The sequence below is a fragment of the Alnus glutinosa genome, chromosome 13 (assembly GCF_958979055.1).
Source record: "Alnus glutinosa chromosome 13, dhAlnGlut1.1, whole genome shotgun sequence".
Classification (NCBI taxonomy): Eukaryota; Viridiplantae; Streptophyta; class Magnoliopsida; order Fagales; family Betulaceae; genus Alnus; species Alnus glutinosa.
In genome coordinates this window covers 8,923,318-8,931,462 of record NC_084898.1, presented here as the reverse complement: position 1 = coordinate 8,931,462, position 8,145 = coordinate 8,923,318, and the positions used below count along the sequence as shown (strand labels likewise).

The following is an 8,145-nucleotide window of genomic DNA, read 5'->3' as shown; positions in this document are numbered from 1 at the left end:
ATAATTTGCTTGCTCCTGATCTGTAGATGAAGACATGGGGCAAGTGTCAGTGGTGTGGTCAAACTGGGAACATATGGCACATACCTCAATTTGTGCAATCTATTGAATGGGCAAGATGCTGTGTGTAGTCATGGCTTTGACTAGCATATCCAACTTTCTTTCCATGGTAGCCATTTGATTTTGAACTTCTCCATTTAGGTTTACTTCATAGACACCCTTTCCTTTTACTCCTGGCCTCCCTCGGGATGAGAATTGTTGGGAGTTTTCGCTTAAAGTCTCAAATAGTTCTATTGCCTCCTCGCTATTTTTTTCCATTAGTACACCTCTACAAGCTGAATTTACAAGACTTTTGTTAGAATCATTTAAACCTTCATAGAAAGCTTGTACCTGATCGTCTTGAGATAGATTGTGATGTGGGCATTTTAGAAGTAGCTCCTTGAAGTGCTCCCACGCCTCAAAGAATAGTTCTCCATCTTTTTGTTGGAAGGTTTGAATCTCCCTCCTCAATTGCCTAGTCCTTTGGGCTGGGAAGAACTTTTTCAAGAACTTTGTGGCCAACTCCTCCCAATTGTGGATAGATCCTGCAGCCAAAGAATTTAACCATAACTTAGCATTATCTTTCAAGGAAAACGGGAAAAGAATTAACCTGATTCCTTCCGCGTTTAAGCCATGGATGTTTTGTGTCTTGCAAAGATCAAAGAAGTCTCGAATATGAAGATAAGGATCTTCCGTAGGTGTGCCTCTGTAGTGTGGAACCATGCTGAGCAGGTGGGGAGACAAATTGAAATTGCTTTGCACATTTTGCTGGAAAGCAATGCAAGAGGGCTGATTTAGATTCTGTGGTATGAAAGAACTCTTCATTGGCTTCTGCTCAGGTGGATTTTCTACACGTACTTCTGCCATCTTTTCCTCAACTTCGAATAGAATTTCTGCTTTTGAGGTCTCTTTTTGTTGTTGAATAGTGCATTCAATCTCTGGATTGTATGGAATGAGTTCTGCATTCTGAGATCGACGACCTTGCATAGGCAAAAGTTATTGTAGCAGTGGACAGTAGCTTCAGTACTGCTCTCTGTAAGATCTATGCTCGAGCCTTAATATTAGAATTGAATTTTGTAGAAAAGGAACTCAGAAACAAACGATTCTTTTTTATTTTATTTTATTTATTTTTTATTTTTTTATGATCTAAACAGAAATACTAAAATAAAAGGGATTTATTTTTTATTTTTTTGAAAAAAAAAATAATAATTTAACACAATCCCCAGCAACGGCGCCAAAAACTTGTTGTGCAAATATCTACCTAAATAAATAGATAAATATTTGTACGTTTTACTCGCAAGTGCACAAGATCAAAATGATAGTATAGTATGCAAATACGAGATCATTCTCACGAGGATTGGTAAATTATACTTAAAAGATTTCCTAAATAATTAAGATGAGTGAAAAGAAATAAAAGTATTAATAAGATCTAATAAAAAAAAAGAGACAAAAATATTGAAGAAATATAATAGGAGATAAGGTAGGGCTTCAATATCCACCGTTAATCATACTCAAATAAGATTCACAATGCCAATGCTACCATTATAACTAAAGTATTAGTTACACATAAATTGGATGGAAATCATCCTCATAGGAAAATAATAAAGGAAAAGAAAGAAAATAAAAACTAGAAAAAAAAACCTCCTTCTTGATGTAGCCTTTGATTCTTCTTCAAAGCTTGTGTGTGTTTTTCTTCAAAGGCTAGAGGCCTATTTATAGGGATTAGAGAAGCTCTAGATGCTCTAGAAATCCTAGAACAATTACAAATAGGACTTCTAGTCCAAATAGAATAATTACATGTGTTGGGGATAAAGTTAACCTCGAGGACACGTGGATCCTAATCTGGAATCATCTCGGTGTTACATCTCGGACATTTGTTACAACCCAGCAGAGGAAGATCGTCTAGGTATAATGACGTCTCGGTCTTATCAAACCCGGTAACGGTATGAAATATCCCGAGATCTCCTAGTCTAATTGATGAGTGCCAAAAAATGTATATTTGGACCTCTTAATTTACATTAGTTAAACATTTAGCTTTGTTACTTTCTGATGTTTTTGATAGTTTTAGTGTTTTTACGTTTTGCAGGGTAATAAGAGAAAAATGACAATTTTCAAGGCAAAAATAAATAGAAAAGCTGGATTTTCGGAAGTGCTGAAAAAGTAGATCGATCGAATATTAATTCGATCGATCAAAAAGTAGATTGATCGAATATTAAGTAGATCGATCGATTTTAAAATCGATCGATCGAATTTATGCGGAGCTGGAATTTCAGAAACCCTAGCTAACTATATAAATACCATTCTTTTCTCTTTTGTTTGGAGAGGAGGCCGCTTAGGAGTGCCCTAGGGGCCGATTTCACTGTATCTTAGGGTTTTTGGGTCGATTTTGACCTAGAACTTCAATCTTTTGTAAGTTTATTCGTTTTTAATGCATTCTTGTAGTTTATTTATGCTTTCTTTGTTCATGTCTAGCTAATACTTTCATCTAGGGTTGATGATGAAACCTCACCAGTGAATAGAAACTGAGTTTCATGCTTGTTTATGCTATTTGAGTTTATGGGTTTGATTTCTCATTGTTCTACTCCGATTTTTGAGATTATTATTGGATATCTCTTGTGATTTCCGGATACAAGTGATGATTTGATATGGTTTCATTAAATTGATGGCTTGGATTTTCATGTATGTTGGATATTCATTGTGTTTCATTCTATGGATACATTTGATGATTTAGTTGAAACTAGATATCTTTTGTGATTTGTGGAAGAATGGATTCATTGAATGATTTAAACAATTTTTGAAGCAAAAGTAGAACAAATATAAGATTTGTATGATGAGAACTTCAAATGGTGTAGATGAGCATGAGATTAGGTTGCTATGATTTGGTGGGTGTGGATTCCAAAACCCTAGACCCCTTTATTTTCATTAATTTTGTTTATGTTTTATTTTATCAAAAACCCATAAATTTGGAACTAGGTTAAAATAGGATTAGTTTGAATAGAGATAAATTTTCGCAACACAATTCCCTGTGGGATCGACCTCGCACTTGCATAACACTATATTGCAAAATGATTCGTGCACTTCCGAGTATTATAATTTGCTTAACACTAATCGGAGCGAACATATCTCGGATATTTATGCCTCGGAGATTTGATAGAAGCTACGAGACCATTCGGGAAGTCGAATCACAACCCGATATATAAAGATTGCCTCGGTATGATAACACCTCGGATAAGACGGCCTCGGTATGATAACACCTCGGATCTTCCACAACCCTGTTACGGTGCGGTAATATTCCGAGATCTCCTAATCCTTTCGGAGCGAACATGTCTCGGATATTATCACCTCGGGGGTTGGTCGAAGTGTGTTACAATTGTCTTAGAATGAGATAAGGCCAGTATCTCGGAAGATCAGGGATAAGCCAAGATTAGGGATAAGCCTCTACCCCATTATTAATGGGATAAGATGGCTAGTAACGTGGAAATTAAGATTAAAGAGGTGATTAAAGAGGTACGAATGCAATTCAATTTAGACTCTGTGGCCTTATTCAAATTCCCTGAAGATAAGGTTAAGGTTCAACCAGACTAGGACTCAAACTCCTAGTTCAACTGGGTTTCAAGAATTCCGGTAGGATTGCAACTACCAGCCTATAAATAAGACCATCACACCAGGTATTACATAGATTATCTCTGAGCTTTTGAGATTACAGATACTTTTCAGGAAATTGATTTGTACTGACTTAGGCATCGGAGTGGGCGTAGTCGGCACCACCGACTAGTTGTTTGTTGTTTTACAGGAATCAAGGTTGTGCGTTTGCGGGAAGCAGCGAATCAATTGGAGACACGTCACCATACCGGAAACTGTACCAACAACAAGTATTTTTTTTTTCCTGAAATTTCCATCCAAGTAGGAAAAGGATTCCAAAATCCGTACAGATTTGCGGTCTTTTATTGCGGGACAATTTTGGCATGGTAAACGTCCGAATTAGGAAAAGCCTATTTCTGAAATATTTGTTGAAGTTTATCTTATCTTTCCAACGCTACCAATTTCGTTGCAATACGATACTTGAGCCGAAATTTATGATTAAATTACTGAGACATGCTCATTCTGGATTCTTTCCAAGAATAACGATTTTTTTGCCAACTTCTCTTTCCTTAATTTCAAAATTGATTTGGAGTTTGAATCTATCCAAAAGTGAGATTTCCAACTTCATTATAATCTTGGAATTTGATGGATTTTCTTCCAAAACCTAAAAAATACAAGAAAATATAAAAACAACACAAAATATCAAACTATAACAAAACTAAGAGCTTAACATATGTAAATTAAGGGGTTTGAATGTGTAACATTCAGCACTTATCAATATAATCATTCTGTACTTATGAATTTAGTTGCCAACAATATTGATCACTTGACGGACTAATACATATATACTAGCTAGGGGAAAAACGTAATGAATTAACATCCTTTTCATCTTTGATTATAAATGAACTTTAAGCATTTGTCAAACTCTATGACAGTATTTTATATGTCCCACCAACTTAATTGTTACATGACCCTAGCCTTGCTTGAATGACATAAGTTTTACATTTTCTTTTCAAGGAATGATTATAAAAAGGAACATTCTTCATGATTTTCCAACCAACAAATGAAATCGATCATCCTAATGCTATGAACAACAAAATACTATCATAATCAAGAATATGGGTTGGATTAGACACATTTTCCATACGAAATTCATACTCCGTTTACTGTTTATATTTATATAGGTGTTATATTCCAAATGAGTGATCGAGCATGTAGCTACTTTAATTTCTTAGAGTTAAGGTTATTTTTCTTTCTTCTGATGATCATTGCCATGGTGCATGTATTTTGTCAAATATGAAATATCCTTGTTTTTAACCCAAAACACTATAATCCAAGAGGAGTTTCTTGAATCTACCAAAAAAAAAAAAAAAAAAAAAAGACTTTAGAGTAAAAGAAATTAATCAAAGAGAAAGTCTAAAGTTTTTTAAATAATGTTGATTAATTACTAAACTGTTATACAGCTGTCAATTTGTCATACAACTGAAATGATATGGTAATGAAAATTTATCATTATTAATTTTTTTTTTTTTTCTTACATGTGCTAATTCAAATGTGAATTTCACTATATATAACATCGTCAAGTAGTATAACAATCGTATAACAATATATTAAATAGCAATTGAAAGCATGAGGCTTTTACAAACTCTACTTCTATTAATAGCTAGATAGAAGATTAGCACTACTAGCCGGCTAGGCTACAGGAACTGTTGTTCGTAAATTTTGTGAAGATATAATTGTTTTAAAAGGTAAAATTGTAAAATTGGTTTATATTATTTGACCTTAAAACAAATAAATCACTCTCTATAAAATTTTGAGAGTATTTATGAAATTATAATTTACCCTCAAATAATAAATATAAAAATAAAAAAATAACAAACAACATAAAAGAAAAGAAAAATTGTATGGGGTGGGGGTCATTGACCAACCTCGCTAGCCTGTTTTAGGGTAGTCGAGCAACCCCAAGAGCTTTTGGGAGTGGCCCACCGATTTTAAGGTTGGTTTAACCATCTTTAAAGGCCTTGAGGTAGCTTAATCATTTCATAATCGTTTAGAAGTGGCGGTCGGTTACCATCAAAATCGTCTACTACGTAGCCGAATATTTTTTATAATTATGAAGTGGTTCAACCATCCTTAAAATAGTCAAAATGGGTAGTTGACAACAGCAAATGGCCTTTGTGTCGGTAGGGCATATTACGGCACAAATGGTGTAGTTTTTTTTCTTCTTTCTTCTTCAAGGCAGTACCCTTTTATGGAATTATGGATAACATCGATCCCATCAACTTCTTGTCGTGCTACACCGGCACTAGATGCGCCACAATCAGCTAAGATCAGGTTATTTACGCAGATGACAAAATTTAACTCGTCACCTTTGTCATCATTCAAGGGACCTTCGAGGATAGATCAAATTTTTTAAAATATATATTTAAAAAAAAAAAAAAAAAAAAGAAGAGGAAGAAAAAGAAACACTCAACTATCCTATCCGCACTAAATTAATTGCAGTTTAAGCAATAATCATGATCGGGAAATGTCTCAACCCCATTTGGCCATTAGCTTTAGTTCTCAAGTGGGTGCTTGTATTAATTAATTAATTAAGATTAAAAAAGCAGCAGAAACTCATTCTGCAATCCTTTAATTAATCTATAATTAATAAATATAATTTCTTGAAAGTAACATCTCTGGGGCTGGACACCTTAATTTCTTAACCTAACCCAACTCAGAATGGGAGAATCAATAGAAAATGTTAATAAATTTTGAAGATATTGTTGTAATTCAAACAAGCACGTACATAAATGCCTACATATATGCTTTTGATAATATTCTTTGACGACGAACGTATGCGGCATGCTTAACTCACGTATTTAATAACATCTAAACATAGTTCATGCTCTACTACGTACGTTCTTGTTAATGGATTACTATACACGTATAAAAAATTAAATACTCTCGCCATGAACTTATTGGAGAAATTTCGGAAAGTACGTTATAATAAAAATTAAAAAAAATAAAAAATAAAAAATTTCACTTAAGAATACCGAACTTTTACGTTTTTTTAAAGAAGATACCTAAACTTCAAACTGTCTCAATTTAGGGTATTTATTTTTCGAAAAGTCTCAATTAAAGGTCATCCGTTAGGATTTTCCGTTCAATCCTATCAAAATTTCTAAAATACTTTTTTTTTTTTTTTTTAAAAAAAAAAAGAAAAAAAAATTATTAGGATTTAGGTGTTGGTTAGAATTTACCAGAATTTGCAAAAATGCCCATGCTTGAATTTTTGAAAATTTTTATAATTTTTTTTTTTTTAAAAAAAAATTCGGTACCCTTAAGTAAAGTTGTTCAAATATATATATATATATATATATATATGAGATAATCTAAAGAATCTCTAATCTGGACTAGATTGTTGTCGGTTTATTTTTGTTGGCTACATTCTGATTGACAAAAACGTTTTGATATCAGGGACACCTTTTTTTAGAGGACTTCCAGAAGAATATTGCAGAATATTAATTCCAATATAGAAATGACTGATCAAGGCATGAATATGCACAGAATAAACCTAAGAAGGCAAGTTCTTGTTGAAGGAAATATTTCTGGAGACTGTATAGCTTAGAAAGTCGGTTTTCCCTACAGTCCGTCCGGACGCCCAGATGCTAGAGTCCAGACGCCTAGCTCAAAAACTCAGAAAAGGTCTAAACGGCTCAGCAAACATGAGCCACAGAGAACACCTGTCTACAAAGAGGTCCGAACACTGATACGATGACTACAGATGCAATAAGTACTTTATGCAACCGTTCGGATGTTAGGGTTGCAAGTCCGGACACACTTAAGTGATTTCATGAAATTTTAGTTGCAGATTCGGACGCCGCCTATGCAAATCTGAGTTTAAGTAGAATTAGAATTTTTGAAGCCTATTTAAAGAGGCTCGTAGGCTGTGTTATTGTAAGAATTCAGTGTAGAATTCTCATTGTGCCAATAGATGTGTCTAGACAGAAATTGTTAGATGTGCTAACTCTCTTAAAGTATTTGGTTCGTATTGTTCAACCGTTTGAAGTTTAACTTAGAGAGGTGTTCTAAGTTATAAGAATCTATTGAAGAACTCTTCAGACAAGGGTCTGGTTGAGAGGCAGACAAGTAGGCGCTTGTTAGAGTTCAAGGTACGATTATTGGAAGGGTATTGTGAGTACTACTATCTTGTAACTAGCTTTTCTTTTGAATAGTAGATTTTCTGAGTTTGGCTGCCTTAGAGTGGTTTTTTTCTTTGGCTCAAAAAGTTTTCACTTCGTAACCAAAATATTTGTGTCTATTATTTTTTCGATTTATATTTTGGTTGTTTATTTATTTACAGTTGATTATGTTAGGAGTCTTTATTTTTCAGTTGTGTCTTATGATAAAACCTTGAATTCAGCAAAAGAATTTGTTGTTTGACAATCGGTGATTGACGTACTATGTCTATATATCATCCACTTTTAGTCCTCAAACGAGACCCGAATACACACTGCTGTTCTTCCATGTGCATAAATTCAACAA

General features: G+C 33.9%; 1 non-coding gene across 1 annotated transcript; it reads left to right on the top strand.

The window, feature by feature from the left end:
- The first annotated feature begins 403 nt into the window (after window positions 1–403).
- LOC133856429 (small nucleolar RNA R71) lies at window positions 404–510 on the top strand. The gene has a single exon (XR_009898201.1). It is a non-coding gene; the product is annotated as a small nucleolar RNA R71 (small nucleolar RNA).
- Window positions 511–8,145: the final 7,635 nt, after the last annotated feature.